Source organism: Myxine glutinosa, chromosome 11 (assembly GCF_964187855.1).
Source record: "Myxine glutinosa chromosome 11, kmMyxGlut1.1, whole genome shotgun sequence".
In the NCBI taxonomy this organism is placed as follows: Eukaryota; Metazoa; Chordata; class Myxini; order Myxiniformes; family Myxinidae; genus Myxine; species Myxine glutinosa.
In genome coordinates, this window is record NC_136271.1 from 17,685,991 (window position 1) to 17,706,176 (window position 20,186).

Consider the following 20,186-nt stretch of genomic DNA (forward strand, 5'->3'; position numbering starts at 1 on the left):
TGGTCGTAGTCAACGTGTGGCCCTGAATGGATTTCTCTCATCTCCCTTCCTGTTCTGGCTGGAGTTCCCCAATGTAGTGTTCTGGGCCCTGTGCTATTTCTGGTCTTCATCAATGATCTCTCCGACTCTCTGGAAAATCCTCTCTATCTCTTTGCTGATGACTCCACTCTCTGCCGCTCCATTCCTTATCCCTCAGATCAGCAGTCTGCAGCCTCCTCACTCTCTGCAGACCTGGACAAAATGACAGACTGGTCAAACAAGTGGAACATGTCTTTCAATCCTGACAAATCTCACACTCTTACTATGTCTCTCCAAAAAGACGGACTGGACAACCCTCCCATCTACTTTCTCAACAATCCTCTCCAAGAAGTTCTGTCGCTCAAGCTTTTTGGTCTCACTATCTGCCATGATCTTTCCTGGGAAAACCACATTTCCACGCTAGCCTCCAAAGCCAGTCGCCGACTGGGCATCCTCTGTCGTGGGAAGTCCTTCCTTGGCACACCTGAGCTCCTCACCACATACAAGGCTTTCATCCGCAGCTCAATGGAATACTGTTCTCCCCTCTGGGCCGGTGCTCCTGCCTCACACCTAGCTCGGCTTTACGCTGTTGAAACCAAAGCTTTCAGAATCATTGGAATCTCCTGCGATGAAGCTAACTCCGAGGGCCTTTCAGTCAATCACCGCAGGCAGGTTGGTGGTCTTTCTGTCTTCCACCGACTCCTCTCCAGCCTTGCTCCTGCAACTCTCTCTGTGCTCTGTCCCGCAAATATTACTACAGGTCGCACAAGGTCTGCCAGCAACCCTCTTATGGTTAAACTGCCAAAATCTAGGCTCTCTGCTAACCTTCACTCTTTCATTCCTCTTTTCTCCCGCCTCTGGAACAAACTCCCCCACTCCCTTCAATCCCACTCCTCCCTCCAGGTCTTTAAAACAGCTGTTCACCACCATATCTTATCTTCTTCCTCATCCAAAACCTTGATCTTTTCTGCCCCTGCTAATTCACCCCAGATCCACCTTTTTGAAATTCCAACTTCTTTCCTGGAAGTCCTTGCAGTGTCCATATGTTTTATACCTCTCCCACCTCCCCACAAGCCCTCTCCCTCCCTCAGATCTCTCGATGTCCCTGCTCTCAAATGGTGTGTTTGTGTCCTTCGCCCTCTCTCCCCATCTTATCCACCGCTCCCCTTATTATATGTTTTATGTGTCGGTTTGACTTTTTGTGCGATTAATGTTAGCTCTTTCACGAGCCTCGATCTTGTATACCAAATAAAATCAAAGAAAAAACAAACAAAAACAACACCCAGGGGTAGAGGATTAAAACGAATGATCGTTTTAATGCCATTTTCCCCGCTAGAGCGGGGGTTAGCCTTGCGGGCCCCATGACAATCATGGTTCCCTGTTTGAGACAATGTTTTTTTTATGGCCGGATGCCCTTCCTGATGCCAACCCTTAGTCACCTCTTACGATGCGGTGTATCTATTCGAATTTGGGGTACACACCGGGATCATTCATCCCAGCAAGCTGGTACTCAATTTGCCGACTCGGAAGGATGACAGTCTGAGTCAACCCCCCTGGCGTTAATTCAGCGATCGACCGGGATTCAAACCCAGCATCCTTGGATCCCAAGCCTGCACCCAAACCGCTAAGCCAACACCAGGCTGCCAGGGGTAGAGAATTATGAAGTCAGAAAGACGACAAAGCTTGGGAGTCTGTGTATAGCATTTAATACCACATTGGTGACTGCCACCGACCACCTAGTCACCCGCCAGCACGGCGTCACCTCATCTTTACCATTCACCAAATTGAGGCAGTACCAATGCCGACTCTACACGTACATGTGAGAAGGGGGTGTACATCTTTTTTTTGTAGACTTAGTCTTGGCTCGTATGAAAGCTAACACAGAGAATACATAGTAAAGAGAGCGGGAGACAAGAGGGAGAGAGCCTTGACTTTTATGTCCTTTTATTACAAAAGTATAAAATAAAAATTGCTTACAGTCAAAACAAAATAAACAAACTACTGTAGTTACATACAATTTTACCATCGGGGAAATCAAAACCAACAAAACGTTAAGCTACCACATTTTTCCAGGGGAAAACCCATAGATAACAAAGCGTTAAGCTTCCAAAAAACAACAAAGGATATTTAGTAAAGACTGGAGAGAAAGCACCAAACGGTTTCACTCTGTCCACAAAAGGGACACTGATCACTTATCGCTTGTGAAAAGCGGTGAATAAGAGAGTTTGTGGGTATTATCCAATGTGCGATTCTCCACAGGAGATCACCAGCACGTTTTGGCACAGGATTTTTACAATACCATCCCCAGTTTGGGGAGAAAGGAGGAGTGTGTGGCAGGACTGCAGACCATTTACAATGTGCTGGGGTAGACAAGGAGTGGAAAAGAGCTTTTAAACATTGGAGATACAAGGGTTTACGGTTATCACTGGAAGAGGAAAAGGAGCGGCCAAAATTTATTGGCTCCAAGTTTTCAGAGGCCGACAAAAGAAGGTTGGGGAAAGGACAGAGGCTCGGCTCAGAGGGAGGTACAGGACGAACCAACCAAGGTTGGGAGGTACCGTAGGCACGAAGCACCACCCTTAAACATCTGTCTATTTGGCGAGATGATCTGACACCAGTCGCTGAGGCAATAGCAGCAACACTTAGCCACTTATCATTGGCATTGTTTTTAAGGTGGCACACTTTAGTTATTGATGCAGCCACAAACTTTTGAATGAAGGCCCTGCTGTTATCAAAACCTTCAAAAAGTGAGTTGAAAAACTGTGGCTCGTTAAAAAAACATGGATCTCTCGTACGTAGTATGATCGTGATGGCTTGTGAAAGCTTGCCATGCATTTAACAAACTTCGGTAGAAAGAAGGGAGTGAAGAGAAATCAAACTTTATCAAGTCCATTAGGAAGAGCTCCTTAGCATGACCAAAATTCTCAACTTGACCAAAAATACAGCATGCAAGTTGCCTCCAAAGCACAACAGGCTCATGCAGAAAGGACCATATCGTGTGTAGACGAAAAGCCATGATTCGGCATTTTACGTTGACAGGTCCTTGACCACCCTCAGATATCGGCAAATTAAATCTCTCTGGCCGTAGTCAATGCTTTCCAGACCAGAAGAAATGAGTGAAGCTCTTCTGTATTCCGTCGACTAACCCAGCGGGTGGTTGCAGAGCCAAAACCTTGTGCCACAGAATGGAGTTAACCAGGTTGTTTATGACCAATATTCTGCCACGGTAAGATAATTGGCATAGTAGGCCTTTCCATTTTATTAAAAGTAGTTCAATGCGTTCAGGCAAACCTTCCCAGTTATGCCTGATGAAATCTCCAGGACCAAGAAAAACTCCCAAAAACTTGATCCCATCTCTTCTCCAAGCAATATTTGTGGGGAGAGACGGGGGTGATGAGGGAGGTGGGGAGAATGGGGGTTTGGTAAGGGATTCAAGCCACAGTGCCTCAGTCTTTTTCCAATTGATTTTTGCTGACGAGGCTCTGCTAAAAAGTGCTAAAGCATGCATCATCTTAGCAATGTCATCAGAGTTTTTGATACAAACACATATATATATATATATATATCATCAGCGTAGGCAATGGTCTTTATCGTGTGGTTTAAACCTCTAACAGTGAAACCAGACCAAGACTTACGAAGTGTTTAAGAGGGGTTCAAGGGATAGGGTGTATAAACTACCTGAAAATGGGCAGCCCTGCCTAACACCTCTTTTAATACAAAGAGGGGGCACAGTCTCATATTTATGTTTAGCAGGGCAAATATGTTTGAATAACACATATGTATACATGATAAAATAAAAGGTCCAAAACCAAATCGATTTCAGACTTTGGACAAATATTCATGAGAATCATAATCAAAAGCCTTCTCCTGATCTAGGAAAACAAGGCCAACACTTTCATGATGGATATCACAAACATCAATCAAATCACGAATAACAGAAATATTGTCATGGATATTACGACCAGGAACACAATAAGTTTGGTCCATGTTTACAATGTCCTTTAGGAAGGGTGAAAAGCGCAAGGCGATAGCTTTGGAAAAGATCTTGTAATCAGTACATAGTAATGATACTGGCCTCCACTGGGAAATGAGTAAAGGGTCGCCTTTCTTTGGAAGCAAGGTAAGTACAGCTCTTCTGCAGCTCAATGGGAGTTCATTCTTTTCAAGGCTTTCCTGGAAGACTGAGAGCAGTTCAGGGTCAATTAGGTCCCAGAAAGATTCAAAATATTCTGACGGTAAACCGTCAATGCCAGGTGATTTTTCCTTTGCCAATGCTCTTTAATGCGATGGAGAGTTCCTCAAGTGTGAGTGGTTTCTCTAGACTCTGCCTTTGCTCTGGGGTTAAGGTGGAAACACCGTCAAATAAGTGAGAGACACCATTTAAATCAACTTCCTCTGTTTTGTAAAGGTTGGAGAAAAAGAGTCTAGCTTCCCTCTTGATTCCTTCAGGGTGAGTGATGACAGAATTGTCAGGGCATTTTAGAGCAGTAATTTGGGGGTGAGGAACCTTAGATTCAAAATCAAAGAAGTATCGGGTTGGCGTGTCCAAAAGGTTGAGCTGTGCAACCATAATCTTGTTAATGTCCCTTGGATTTGATTCTCAATTATTGTGTTAAGGAAAGTCTTTTCCTTCAGTCTTTTCCTTCAGTCTCAGTTCTTGTTGGGGGGAAGAGTGAGTTTTTAAGTTTGTTTGAATTTGTGGAATTTGCCTTTCTAAACTATCCTTTATATGAAAGCTAACACTGAGTTGTTAGCTACGTTCCTCTTGTGTTATTAGGAAACAAAATTGTTGGCAAAATCCTCTACATTGGGCCTTTATATTGTCCCACCACCAACGCCGATCTGTAAACTGGTGTTTTTGATTTAATAAAAGACCAGAACAGACCATATAGATCCGGTCGAGCCTAGCTAGGGATACCTGGTTGTTTGTGATCTTGCTCCAGGTATATTGATGCGTCGTGGGATTTTGTTGACGCCAAAGATCCTGAAGCTTAAAATCCCTTATTATCTCTGCTAATAATTTAGCTGGTTCAGGATGGGGTTCCGCACCGTTCCTGTCTAGGTTTGGTTGCAGAGTGCAGTTAAAATCACCTGCCATTATAATACTGAGACCACTTTTCGCACTTGTGTTGGTGCAGGAAACCACTTTTGCACTTGTATTAGTGTGGAAAAACCACTTTTCGCACTTGTGTTAGTGTTGAAAAACCACTTTTCGCACTTGTGTTAGTGTTGAAAAACCACTTTTTGCACTTGTGTTGGTGCAGGAAACCACTTTTGCACTTGTATTAGTGTGGAAAAACCACTTTTCGCACTTGTGTTAGTGTTGAAAAACCACTTTTCGCACTTGTGTTAGTGTTGAAAAACCACTTTTCGCACTTGTGTTAGTGTTGAAAAACCACTTTTCGCACTTGTGTTGGTGCAGGAAACCACTTTTGCACTTGTATTAGTGTGGAAAAAACACTTTTTGCACTTGTGATAGTGTTGAAAAACCACTTAGTTGGTGCACCTGTGCAGGTCTATTTGCCTCATATAAGGCCCTAATCTAGCATAGAAGCGTTGCCGCTCTGTGCTATTTGAAGGGGCACAAACGTTCAACAAAGTAAAATTTATGTTATTAATAACAAATTCTAGGGAGGCTAAGTGCCCTGGGATTATATTTTTAAAGGAAAGTTTTGATGGATGGAAATGGGGGTTCAAAAGAAAAGCCACTCCTGCAGTTCGGGAATTGGAATCACTAAAAAAATTGGTCGTTTTCACCATACGGTTCCATTCTGCATGGGATGCTGGTGTAGTGTGGGTTTCCTGTAAGAAAAGTACGTCTAATTTTTCTCTGTAGTGCAAGGTTCACCACTTGGAGTTTGCGCAACTGACTCGCGCCACCATTTATATTTAAGCCTCCAAAACTCATTTTTTTAGGTCATCTTTTGCTCTCACAATGTACTTTTTTAACCTGCTACATTGGACTTCTGTGAAATGGTGGTCACTCGGCCGGCGGATGATGTTCCTTGCCGTGTCGATAAACCCGTGCAGGTCAGAAAAGTGATCTTTAATGTCTACGTGTCTCTTTCTAAAAGTGTGATTGAGAAATTTCAATATTTGAGTTGGTAAGACATTGGATTCATTTGTTGGAGAGAACTCCTCAATTTTGTAAGACTCCTCCTTGGACATGTCGGAACCACTGTCCGGGAAACTTTCAATTACTGGTTCTTGGGGCTTTGAGGTAACTTGTGGTGTGCAGGTACGCCCTCCTGCTTTGAGGTAACACTACCCCCTCCTGCTCCATATTAATAGGAGCAGGAGGGGGTAATGGAATTAAAGGAATCTCGGGTAGTGGGGGGGGGGGGGGGGAAATGGGGGAAACCGCAACAGGTTTAACAGTTTGGGGGTTCTCTTTCAGTTTTACCAGTGTGCTCAGGTATGTTATGTAAAACATTCGGCACAGGTACGGTTGGGGTTGGAATATTTTCATTGTGCTCAGAAATGGGGTGCACTGGAGGTACGATCGGGTTTTGTATCGGGTTTCGTCCTATTTTTACGTTTGGGTCTTGATGCACTTCGGCATCATTCACAGAAGGAGGACACGAAACAGTTTTACTTTTCCCTCGAGGAGGAATTTAATTTTCCTCCATTGCATTATGGAGGAAAGTCTCGGGTAAGGGCTGGGGATCTGCATTCTCATGCACGAGCAGTTCGTACCGGTTGCTGGTAGTAGTTTGGTCGGACAGAGGCATTTCCGAAGTGTCTGACTGCAGAACTACCACCTTTTCTTTAGGAGGTGCAAATGAATGCTGAGGTGTTTTTCTCTTCCGTAATGAGGAAACAAGTGTAAACCCATCTCAGATGTTTGGATTATCAGCGGTCGTTAAATTTGGTACGATGTCATCTGAGACAGTAGTTGGGGTAGTTTGTCCGTCAGTGTTGAGAGGTAGCGGGGGGCACAGTATTGTCCAGAGAGCCTGTATGCTCGGTTACAGAGGGTGCAGTTTGGGGACAGAAGCGTTTTAAATGTCCGAACTTTCCACAAGTGAAGCATTTGAATGTCTCGGTTGACGCATATACTTGGTCGTCGTGATCTTTTACTCGGAAATTTAATTACCACGTTTAATACTTTATCCACGTTGGATGTGGGAAGTACAATGTATGCCTGGCGTCGGAAAGACATGACGTGCTTCGCCTGCTCACCCTGACAGCCCAGCGGCGCCATCTTAATCTGGGACACGATGGTGCAATACCGCGATAGTTCCGCTAACAGCACCTCATTCTTTAGAAAAGGGGGGACGTTGGATAGTATTTTAACAGCTGGGGTATCGAGTGGGGAAACCAAAACGAAGTGTCCATTGTCCGTGGACAGACCAGCCGCGACAACCTCATGTACGAGGCTTTCCTCGGCTAAAAAAACGACGATACGTTTATTCATTCTGACGCTGCATGGATCTTTTCCATACCAATGACATTACCAATAACAACTAGACTAGATGGTATTCATAGAATACTTACCCTGCGTAGTCAACTTGGTGTGAGCCAACTCTTCTATTTTTGAACGTTTCTTTTTTTTGATCCAATATGGCTGCCACACCACGTGAGCGATGACATCATACATTTATATTCTCTAAATAATTGTTGCATAGATCATGCTCAATAAATTTCAAACTGATCAGACTAAGCATTGTCCCTGTCGAATTATGATGTCATAATTATGGCACCAATGACATCATCGTTAACAACACCTATTCCCCATATGGAGTTCTTTACAATGAGCCACGTTTCAATTTTTAAAATGCTGACATGGCACACACTTTCGTTTACTGAAATACAGACACAAATGTTATATTTTCGTCAAAAATCGTCGGAATTTTGCCAAATCTGTTTTGGTCCTGTGTTAATATACCTCAGCGATTGACAAATCTGAAATCAGAATTTTATTTGAGGTCAAAATGACCCCGTGAGGTCGCTCCGTACTTTACCTGCTCGTGATGTGCAGTGTGATAATTATTAATTCCATGCCCACTCTAGAGGACTCTTCTTCTTCATGCAATAACAACTTCTAGCTTCCAGACCGTACATCCAATCATCTTGAAATTGTGCACACATGTTACACTTCATTACCTCTACTATAATATAAAGTTTCACGTCGATGAATGAAGCGGTTCAAGAGTTATATATATAAAAAAATTAGTTTAATTATTTATATTTGCCAAACCACGTCACCTACCGCAAATTCCAAAAGGTCATTTTAGTACACTGATATGCTGAACACATCTGTGAAGTTTCCCCTCGATAGGATCAAAAATGAGGGAGAAGCTAGGTTTTAAAAGTTTATGCTTAAAAACGTCACAACTCCAAAACCATGTGATGCATGACGGCATGCTCGCTGACTTTTTTGTTCGTCATGAGTATGCGATTCTGCCTACAAAGTTTGGCCTCGATCTGTTCAGTCGTTTAGGAGAAAATTGGATTTTAGTGGTTTTTCACTCAAAACAATATGGTGTCCGAACCACGTGACCTACGACGTCAGTATAATTTTATTTGTGCATCAATTTATACCGAGAAGATGCTCAAGAAATTTCATCCTGTTCGCATAACGTTTTTTACTTGTCGAATTATGACGTCATAACGGCGGCACCTATGACATCATCATTCGCATATGTTATTCCGCCTGGAGAGTTCTTTGCAATGAGATCTGTCTCAATTATTTCTGTGCATCGGTTTTTGAGATATAGAGGTGCAAAGTTTTTTGGTTTTTCCAAGATGGCGCCCATACCACGTGACCTGTGACGTCATAATATTCAATACAATATTATACAGGAGGAGGCCCTCCGATGGTGAAAACATCATGTCAATCGGACCAACCGTTGCCGAGAAAATGATTTTTTTTAAATGCAGACACGCACGTACATACGAACGACGTACGCACGTAGGACGTACGGACGGACCCGAATGCTTAACCCTGCTTTCGCTTCGTGAGCACAGGGTAATAACAATTAGTTAGTGTTCAAGTTAGTGTTCCACACTAACCTCATCAGGAGGAACACACTACGCCATGCTTCTGTGTGAGAGCTTCGAAAGCAGCATACGGGGAACGTGTCGACATTTTACTAATTCAAATTACCCGGACTAAGCCGAGTTGGGGCCGGGGGAAAGGGAGGGGTCGATGTAAAAGGGAGGGGTCGGGGTAAAAGGGAGGGGTCGGGGTAAAAGGGAGGGGTCGGGGGAAAAGGGAGGGGTCGGGTACAGCTTTCTGTAATAAGTAGGGGGGGAGGGGGAAACCGCAAAAAACGCCACTCCGCATGTACCAGCACGAGAAAACGAAAACGGTAAAACACACCTCTCAATGAGGAAGAGGGCGACAAACCATCACCACTCGTTAGAGTGCCGATAGAATACCACTCACCCGTCGACTTCACCGAAAGGCGTGGGCTCCCTCTCTCTCTCTCTCTCTCTCTCTGTATCTCAGAGGAAAAATATAAGAAAATGGAAAAAGAATAGAGACAGCAACACAAGTGAGGAACGTAATGGAGGAGAGGGGGATGAGGAGAACGGGCGGAGGAAGGGGAGAATGGGCGGGGATGTGGGGGGGGGGGGTTTGTATACAGAGTCGAGGCTCGTGAAAGAGCTAACATTTATCAAACAAACAAATGTGAGAAAGACAAATCGAAGTGAGAAAATTGGATGGGAGGATGAGGGTTATGGTACCGGGTTTGATGAAAATGGAGTGGTGGGGGTAGACAGAGAATAGACAATGTGAAGAAAGACAAAAAATGGAAAAGAAAAGATGAAAACAACGAGAAAAAGGGGATAGAAAGATCGAAGGTCAGAGCAGCTCGCACCTCACCACACATGCACAGCCGCCATCTTGCCATGCCCAACACACAAACGGCCAGCAGGGGGCGAGAGAGAGAGAGAGAGGGGGAGAGAGAGAAACACAACAACAGTAAGGAACAGGGACATCGGTAGAAGAGAGAGGGCTAGGGGATTTCTAGATGGGATAAACTAGATGGACACTACAGGGGATTTCAGGAAAGAGCAGAGACGTATGCACAACACAACAGTTGGAGAATTTATTGAACAACCCATAAAGTTGATATATCTTGCAGACCGTATTGCAAAAACTCCGACGATGTGCGCTTGTGTGTGTGTGTGTGCGTGCGTGTGTTCCAACAAAACCTTTGTGCTTCTTAACACCAATGGGAAGGTTATATCTAAGGCTTATCAATGCACAGGGCAAGTGGAAAATGGTGATATTTACTATTAATCATGTTTGGGAGGAGGTTGGGGGGAGTTCTATGGGCTGTGAGTGTCGTTGCATCTATATATTTTTGGCTCCGGGCCACAATAGAAGTGATACTACATTTTTGCATCTCTTGGTGAAAGGAGAAGTGCCCGTTCATGTGTGTGTGTGTGTGTGTGTGTGTGTGTGTGTGTGTGTGTGTGTGTGTGTGTGTGTGTGTGTGTGTGTATGTGTGTGTTATAACCATGGCTGTCGGTACCTAATGGTATGAACTATTAACAGGAAATGATAGGAACCCGATTCCTCACTTACATGGATATTTCTCATATTCCTATATTTCTGTGAGTCCAATTTACATTTAGGACCACGACAATGGTGGTTTACCATCGAGAAATAGCCACTCTATCGTTTAAATGCTAAAATGATGTTTAAAAGACTATTTGAATTTCAGATTTCTCTCAAGTAACGGCAGGTTAAAAGTGCCCAGCGAGCCGAACCAAATCAGTGTCAACACATACACAGCACATACACAAAAGGCCTCATTTAGCATTCATACATCATTTCAAAAGTACCATATTGACATCGTGCTGAGAACCCATCGCACAACAGGACAGATTAAACTCATGGGATTTGAGGAAACATACTGTTACGGACACGACTTAAGATGTTGCTTGACTGAGCGGAATGGCCGCCGTGTTCGCACAGTTTACCCGATTACCCCCAACTCACCCGATTCCACTCGAACGTTGGCCGAATCGCGCTACGCTAAATCAATGAAGGAAAGGACACAACGGCTGGGATAAATGCAACGACACAAGGGGTACAGTTCTCAAGACCTCCGGAGGAGGATATAATTGGTGATGCAGAAACGGGTAGATTACACGGTAAGAGGTAAAGCACAGAAAAGATGGGCACTTAGACACAGTCTTATCTATCCCCGACAGACCACAGACAAACGGGACAAGACTGACTTACATGGGGATTGATGGCAGGGAAGGACAGGCAGTCGATAGCACAAGGTGCACCTTGGCTCCGGGACAGGATACAGCTCGGTCCAGTCCATAGATGCGGGGAGGTATCGCAGCGCTCGGTTGGTGGCGTCTCTCTTCCTTCAAGTCCAGCGCGCATCTGACGTCACCTCCCTCTATCTGCGCATGCTCAGCGGGGAGTGACACGCCCTCGGCTCGTTGTCTCCGCCCCAGATGGAATCGGTCCGCCGCTTCTATTGGGTGCGGGGGGTTACCGGGCTCCGCCCTTGACGAGGAGCTGACAGCGAGCCCCTGCGTGGTAACCCCGTCGGAGCACATGTTCAATGGCGGCTAACCAAGCCGGAGTGAGGACGCACACTCCCCGCGCTGCTGCCGCTGTTGTTGTTGTTGTTGTTGTTGTACCATGAGGAAGAGCTGCGGGGAGGTATTGGGAGGTCCTAAACTTTCTAACGGTGCCATACAATCACATTCTGGTGCAACGAAGAGTCAGAATTAATGGAAACGAGTCCTTAACTGACATAGACTAAGAATAACTAGCAAGATGTCCTATAGTTGTCTACGTGAGATGCGGTGGACCTGGATGCGACATTTAATGGGGGAAAAAGGGGGAGGTCGGGTCTACAGAGTGTTGTTTACAGAAAATGGGACTAGGGAATGGGGGATTGGGGATAGTTGGGAAGTATTGGGGAAATAGGGGAATATTTACAAGCGGATATGGATGGAGGCCAATCTCATATCCGCAACATTGCACCCTTCTCTACCTCAGGGCGTCCCGACCCGATAAATTTTTACTTACTTTAGTGTGGCACTCAGATGTAGTTCCCTCTACTATTAACTCAACCCTGAGTGCGACAGTTTTACAGATGTTCACAAATGAGTAAATATGTCCCCCTGCGACGTTGCACCCTTCTCCTCACAGAAACACACCCACAGGATAACCGAATCGCGGAAAGAATCCTCAAACTAAACATACAGCCGGTAGGGAGCATCATTTATACAAGACTACACTGATATTTACACTACGATCCAGGACCTGTTTTTGGAGGAACACATGCAGATGTTATGCATAGAGAGAGCACGCATGCCAGCATCGATACACCAACCCACGAGTGCCCTGTGGCCTTACGGCCTTTAATAATGTGCAGAGCACCCCATCCAAGCACCAAAAGCACCACCCCATCATGTACAGTCAGCACCATCCGGTGCACCAATAAAGTGTTCATAGTCACCGGTGGTGTCGCAGCCGGCCGATGTTCTGCCGCTGGTCTTGCCTTCATGTGGTGTACTTGGCCTTCTTGCTTCTTTAAAAATAAAGAAAGGCGCCAACCGCGTCCATTTCTGAATTGTGGCCGTCAGGGGGGCCAACTATAAGTGGTCCACCTGTGTGGAATAGGTGCCACGTTGACCCAGAGGTCCATCAACGGGTGGTGCTTGCCCGCAAAAGAACTGCGGTCCATTGTGGGCGGCCACCAAAATTGCGGTTCATATGGTGTATCGATCCAGGCAGCAAGCAGCGAAAGTGCAGGCCCACAACTGCAGAGCCAGCACCTCTCTCTCCTCTCTCTCTGCCCCAAAGCCAGATCCTCGGAGGTGTGAGACAAAAAGAAGCAAGTGAGTAAGGTGGTAAGGGCGCAAAAGTGCATGCAATACAAGGTAATGCACACTGGGGGCACATGGGAACCAGGTGAGACAGGTACGTTCCTACCGTACGCCCCCCCCCCCCACCAGGTAACCTACATTGCCCCTCCCTTACCCCTTACTGTATCCACAAAACACAACACTACCCATAAACATCTACTTTACACATCAACAAACGTCCCTACTGTCTTCCCCGTTCCTCCGATAAACCAAATTCGTCTTCTCTCCCTCCTAACCAATCAAATTTGCCATTTCCAACTCTCATCAAAATTTGCCATCTCCAATTCATCATCAGTCCCTCCTAAGGAGGGAGAGATGGAATCACCCCAATGTCTTATCCACGTCGTGATGCGTCTCACCAATCCAACCAGCAATTCTTATTTCCTGCAACACAGAACAAAGGAACACAGGTGTGGAGTCATCATCATCACCTCAGGTAAGTGGCTGCGTATGGTGCGACAGGTTCGTCAATCCTAACTATTTCCTAAATGACTTTAACAACTTTACATTACCCGGGGTCTTTCCCTGCCAATCCATTGGCCAACTTACACTATGGGTTCTAAAAACCAATTCCCATTGCCCAAACTGTGGTGCTTCTCAATTTGGGGTCTCACTCCCCCGATTCAACACTCGGTGCTCTCGCACAATTTCTGGGCTGTGACGTGTAGCTCTCCCAGCAGGTCTACCCACCTGCACACCTCCACCACTGTAGTTGCCACCCGAGCTTACCTGCTCCTCACCCTAACCTAACTAACTGGGGAAGGCCCTCTCGCACTCTCACCCCCTCAGTGCCCTCTCTGGCACGGGCTGCCCGATCCACACCCGGGATCCTCAGGCACCCACTGACACTAACGGCTCCCAGAGCCCACCTGCGGCCTCACCTGGCCGACATCCTCACAGTGGTGGAGTGCCCAAACCAACTACACACACTAACAGGCTACACGCCCAGCCATTTCCACAACACTAATGCACCCATCCACAATACCATTCTGCAACCGCACCACAAATGCCAATATCCAACCACAATTTACCTATACCCTCTACCTAACACTTACACTACCCGCCCCGGGTACTCGTGAAAGGGGTCCACTCTTCCCCCATCCACATCTTCGCACCATGCACACCACTCCGTACCACTTACTCCATGTATTCCACACACCTGTACTTGCACACCTGTGCTCTCATACTTGGTGCCGCCTGCACCTTTCTCTCCCCCAAGCGCATTCGCGCTGATCCACAACACTCACTACTCATACACTGCTCCACACACCTGTTCAGTTGCACACCTGTGCAATCACACCTGTTCAATTCTCAACCACACGGCATCATCTCATCTAACTACTCCCCTCTGAAACTTGCGCTTCCCAGTCGCCCCTTTAAACTATTGCGCTCCCTCGTCATTATAATCCACACTAATCTACCTGCGTCCCCACTACAGGTATCCTTGTCACTAACTAATCTTAACGTTACCTAATGTCATCTTCTAGGGCCCTATCAATATCCTAACCCACCCGGGCTAGTTTTCACTGCCATACACCCCATAAACTATAGCGCATTTGCCCCACGTTTGTGAGGGATGACAGAGTTGCCATCCCACCACATCGGGCATCTCCCACTACCAATTTTGCACATCAAATCTCAACAAATCAAAAATTTGCCAATCACTACTCATCATCTGCCAATCATTACTGCCAATCCTTTGCCAATCATCAAATTTTGTTTTTTCTAATTTTGGGTCCAAAACACTAACCTCATCACACAGTCTACTTATTACATCCTCTCGGTGCGCCAATTCACGTCGACAGCCCGGCTTCGTACAGCCGAGCAATGAACGCGGGTTCTTTGGTGCCGGCGGCTGGATGCGTCCGCATTCGGTGCAGGGAAGGAAGTTTACCCGGGCCGAGATCCCACGCACCAGCTCGGCACGGAGCCATCCCATGGCCCGATCTCGACCTGCCGGAATGCCTCAACAAAAAGTGGTCGCCATGACAACCCTTCCTATCGGGCTGCCCGCTCCGCCTAGTGGAGCATGGACGCGGCCGTTCAAAGCGCGGCCCGGCGTGGATCGTGTACGGCGGTTCTTTCGAAACCGCCGTGGTTCGGATCCCCGCTGGTCCTCGCGGCACGCGAAGCTGCCCGACGCGCACCGAGGGCCCGATTCGGCTATAAGTCGTTCTAACCTCTAACCCGGTTACCGTCGATGCCTCACCTGGATGCTTACAAGCATACGCTACCCCTTTCGTGCTCATACATCCAGCCGTTTCCATGCTCCTCGTCGTACCTTCTCTAACACACCCAGGTACACTCATTCCACTCCCAGCCTTGGTCACACACCTGACCACCGAACACTTTGGCACACATTCGTTGGTCGCACACCTCACCAACAGACCTCTTCGTGCCCCCTCCTCGGTCACCTCCTCTGTGACAATCACAGGTGTGCTCTCACCCGCACACCCAACCACGTGCCTCATGACCAACTCAAGTGAGCATTCCCACACACGCTCTACCATTCCAGGTGTGCTTCCTTTCTCACCTGTCACAACCAACTCCCGCTCCGTGTCACTCTTACTACTCTCACCTCCACTCTTGACAGCGTACTCACCCTTACTCTCGACAGCGCACTCTTTCCTCATGCACCCGTCCGTTACACACCTTTCTCGCACACACTCTTGTGCACACTCTCCCGTTACACCCTCTGTAACACTCACCACAGGCGTGCATTCTCCTTCTACACCCTCCGTAACACTCCTCACTACGCGCTTCCATGTGCTCCCTCGCACACGCGCTACGACCGACTCACTCTCGACAGCACCCTCACTCCTTGGCACGCACTTTTTCCTCACACACCCCAGAGTCGGACTTTCTCGCACACCTCCTTTTTCGCACACCAGACCTGTCGCACACTTCACCAACGGCCTCTCACGAACACCTGGGTCCATCTCGACCACCAAGCTTCTTAAATCACCTGGCGCATCATACGCACGACCATATTGGTCACCACTTACACCGGGTCCTCTTCCTCTTCGCTTCTCCTCCATCACCTGCGAATCCCTCATCCGGTTAATGAGCACATCATCACGATCCGAACACAGACTTTGGACCAATTCTTTTATCTCCTCTTTTATCTCTTTCTTATCCCCTCTCCGTCGCTTCTTAATTTCGCTCACCCCTTCTTCCACTTCTTCTAATTTCTGCTTCACCTCTTTTATTTCCCGGTACGTCTCCTCAAGTTCGTCCTCTAAGGCTACCTTGACCGTTTCCATGTGCGTCCTCACCTACCGGTCCTTCGTCTCCATTACCTCTGTCACCTCGTCCAACCTCGTTGTCAGTCCCTCACGTACCATCTGACATTGCCTCTGTGTCACTATCAAGTCATTGTTTAGGTCATTTTGTGTCGCTTTTAACCCTCCTATTACCGCTGTGTTCCTTTGAACCTGCTCCGTTAGTTCTTTTTGTCCCTCCGTCAGCTGTTCTACTCCCAGCGTCAACTCCTCTATACCACCTTGCAATTTTACAGTCCCCTTTCTCACCTCCTTCTCCATGCGCTCCTTACAGTGCCTCACCTCCTCGCGCACTCCTCCGACCTCCTCACTCACACCTCTTCTGATCTCCTCTCCCATCACTTGCATCTCCTGCCCAGATGCCACCCTCATCTGCTCCATTTCCTCCCTGTGAGCATCCAATTTAGTTTCTACCCCCATTCTGACCCCCTCTATCTGCTGCCCCATTTGTTTAACTTCCCTTTCCGCTTGGTCCCAATTGTCCCTCAATTTGCCTTCCATACTGTTTTCTAACCCCTCTAACCCCTTTTGCATCCCTTCCATTTGATTCTCTTGAGCGGCCATTCTGTTCTCTACCCCCATTAACCCCTCCTGTATTTCCCCTAATCTATTGTCTAATCCCTCAAATTTGTTTCCTAATCCCTCTATTCTACTCCCTAACCCTCCGATCTGGGCCCCCATGTCCTCCCTCAATTTCTGGCTATTGGACCCCATCCTTTGTTCTAACCGTTGGCTATTGGCCCCCATGTCCTCCCTCAATTTCTCGCTATTCTGGGCCATAAGGGCCTTCATTTGTATTTTAAAAAGGTTCAAATCTACCAGCGGCGCCACTACGGTCGCGGGCGCGGTCGCCGTGGCCATGTGCGAGGCGCCATTTTGCGAACCTGCCACCCTCACTGCTTCGCTCTCCTCATGTCCCTCAATTTGGTCCTGGATCGATCCTGCCTCACTCTCCTCTACCGGAACCCAGCCGTCTTGATCCGCCATAGTGCGACTTTCAAAATTCGGGTTTTTATTTTTGTAAAACAAAATCAAATTTCGCCGTTAATAATTTTGAGCGCGTGAAGCGCGCTTCGGGTCCAATCTCACGTCCCGACACCAATTGTTACGGACACGACTTAAGATGTTGCTTGACCGAGCGGAATGGCCGCCGTGTTCGCACAGTTTACCCGATTACCCCCAACTCACCCGATTCCACTCGAACGTTGGCCGAATCGCGCTACGCTAAATCAATGAAGGAAAGGACACAACGGCTGGGATAAATGCAATGACACAAGTGGTACAGTTCTCAAGACCTCCGGAGGAGGATATAATTGGTGATGCAGAAACGGGTAGATTACACGGTAAGAGGTAAAGCACAGAAAAGATGGGCACTTAGACACAGTCTTATCTATACCCGACAGACCACAGACAAACGGGACAAGACTGACTTACACGGGGATTGATGGCAGGGAAGGACAGGCAGTCGATAGCACAAGGTGCACCTTGGCTCCGGGACAGGATACAGCTCGGTCCAGTCCAGAGATGCGGGGAGGTATCGCAGCGCTCGGTTGGTGGCGTCTCTCTTCCTTCAAGTCCAGCGCGCATCTGACGTCACCTCCCTCTATCTGCGCATGCTCAGCGGGGAGTGACACGCCCTCGGCTCGTTGTCTCCGCCCCAGATGGAATCGGTCCGCCGCTTCTATTGGGTGCGGGGGGTTACCGGGCTCCGCCCTTGACGAGGAGCTGACAGCGAGCCCCTGCGTGGTAACCCCGTCGGAGCACATGTTCAATGGCGGCTAACCAAGCCGGAGTGAAGATGCACACTCCCCGCGCTGCCGCCGCTGTTGTTGTTGTTGTTGTTGTACCATGAGGAAGAGCTGCGGGGAGGTATTGGGAGGTCCTAAACTTTCTAACGGTGCCATACAATCACATTCTGGTGCAACGAAGAGTCAGAATTAATGGAAACGAGTCCTTAACTGACATAGACTAAGAATAACTAGCAAGATGTCCTATAGTTGTCTACGTGAGATGCGGTGGACCTGGATGCGACATTTAATGGGGGAAAAAGGGGGAGGTCGGGTCTACAGAGTGTTGTTTACAGAAAATGGGACTAGGGAATGGGGGATTGGGGATAGTTGGGAAGTATTGGGGAAATAGGGGAATATTTACAAGCGGATATGGATGGAGGCCAATCTCATATCCGCAACAATACATTTGCATTATCCATATGTATGTATCCTTCTATATTAGTGCTTAATTGACATTCCTAACAATGTCTCAGATGTACCATATTACGAACAATTTTGCAAACTCTTAATTGTACAAATGTAGGCCTAGATTTTTCAAAATCCATGAAGCTGTGCATTTTGACTTGCTTAAACTGATCATGTTGGTTTAACGATTTGCTGAAGGGCAGTTTCTCATGCGGATCGTGGTTGGTTATGGTGGCCGAGCTGGAGGTGAGTAAGTGATCACAGCTGTGTTTCCAATTCCAACTGTTTGGCTTCTCTTCGCATGCTCCCGTTCAGAGTCTTAGAAACTCTTTTCCTTAACGTCAGATCGTCCGTCGAGGGATATGCTTGAGCAATCCTGTTTACTTTTCATATAACTGTACAAACTCAAAGTTATAACCAAAAAAAAACCAAGGGTAAGCTAGGGTTGGGGTTAGGTTAGGGTTAGAGTTTGGGTAGGTTAACCCTAACTACTGTAGAAACTCAACGTAAGAAACAAAAACAAACCAAGTAATTTATCCTCACATTACTAACAAAACTTCATAAACTGATGAGAGTGAAAACATCTTTAAAAAACCCCTGAAGTCACCAGAATAGCAATCCACAAAGTCACCGGAATAGTAAAAAGGACCTACTTTGGAGCAGAATGCAGGAAAATGACTCCAATTGGAGCAGAATGCAGGAAAATGACTCGAAGTGCACACAAATCTCAAGCAGCCCTCAATACCGATCCGTTATAACATCACCGCTCCACCGTCACCCACCAATCGGTTCCCACATTTGGAGACAATTATTGAGACATGGCTGCGGACTGGCTGGGCAATTTGTAAGAAATACCCACTTGGAGTGGGATGTGTTTTGGCGAGGCAGTGCGATGGCTTCCACTAGGGTAACACGTGTACGCAAGAAGTATGAAAAAGGGCCCCGTGTGTTCCTCCAGGATCCCTGGAAAGCCACAGTGCGAATGCAAAATTCAGTTTTATTTACGTTTTTGTACAAAATCAAAAGATTAGGTACATTTTTATGAACTACACAAATCGAAATAATGTAAAACACACAAGGATGATATATAAAATGCAAAAATTATGTAAGATTAGAAAATGTTGCAAATCAAGATATTCAAACTCAAAGCATTTATTTAATGCTTGTAATGATTTTAACCAAGAATGGATATCAAGAAGTACAAATGAGAAAATGACTTTTACATGATTTATATAGTTTAGTTTTTTTAATAAAAATGATTTCAAAAAGCAAAAAAGAAGAGTCACAAAAATAAATGATGAAATAAAGTTATTTAGACATATATAATTATATATATATATATATATATTCGATATGCTTTGCTTACCTTGAACACTTGAGGATATATGTATATACTGTATGTTTGCTGCAGTATATTGAAATAAGTAAATTAATCATTAATGAAGTTATTTTTTGTGCACAAAGTCAAGGCTTGTAGAAGAGTTAGAACACAGAACGGATCAGGACACAATGTAACAAAAAGTACAGGAGAAAGAGGAGGAAGAAACATCAACAGCAGGCCGAGAGAGGGAATATACGGAGACAGACAAGGGATGAGGGGTCGGGAAGGATGCATGGGGTGTACAACATGGACACAGAAGTAAACTCTGAAGAAGGAAAAAACTGGAATTTTGGGGTTGGGTTTGGGATGGTTTAAGGGGGTGCAGAAAATACATTTTTGGATGGGGGATAATCTGCGACGCTGGTGTAAAGCTGTCTCAAAGACCTGGTCGGAGGAATGAGATTGAAGTGGATATGGAATTTGGTTCCACGGGCAGGAAAACAAGCAACGAATGAG

General features: G+C 46.4%; 1 protein-coding gene across 1 annotated transcript in view; it reads right to left on the reverse strand.

The window, feature by feature from the left end:
• Positions 1-19,129, reverse strand: part of LOC144894237 (lumican-like) — a 47,727-nt gene extending 28,598 nt beyond the window's left edge. Inside the window, exon 1 of the mRNA XM_078786443.1 lies at positions 19,003-19,129. The gene's annotated coding sequence lies outside the window, so the exon portion shown is untranslated. The remainder of the gene's footprint in view (positions 1-19,002) is intronic.
• Between the last annotated feature and the right edge of the window lie 1,057 nt (positions 19,130-20,186).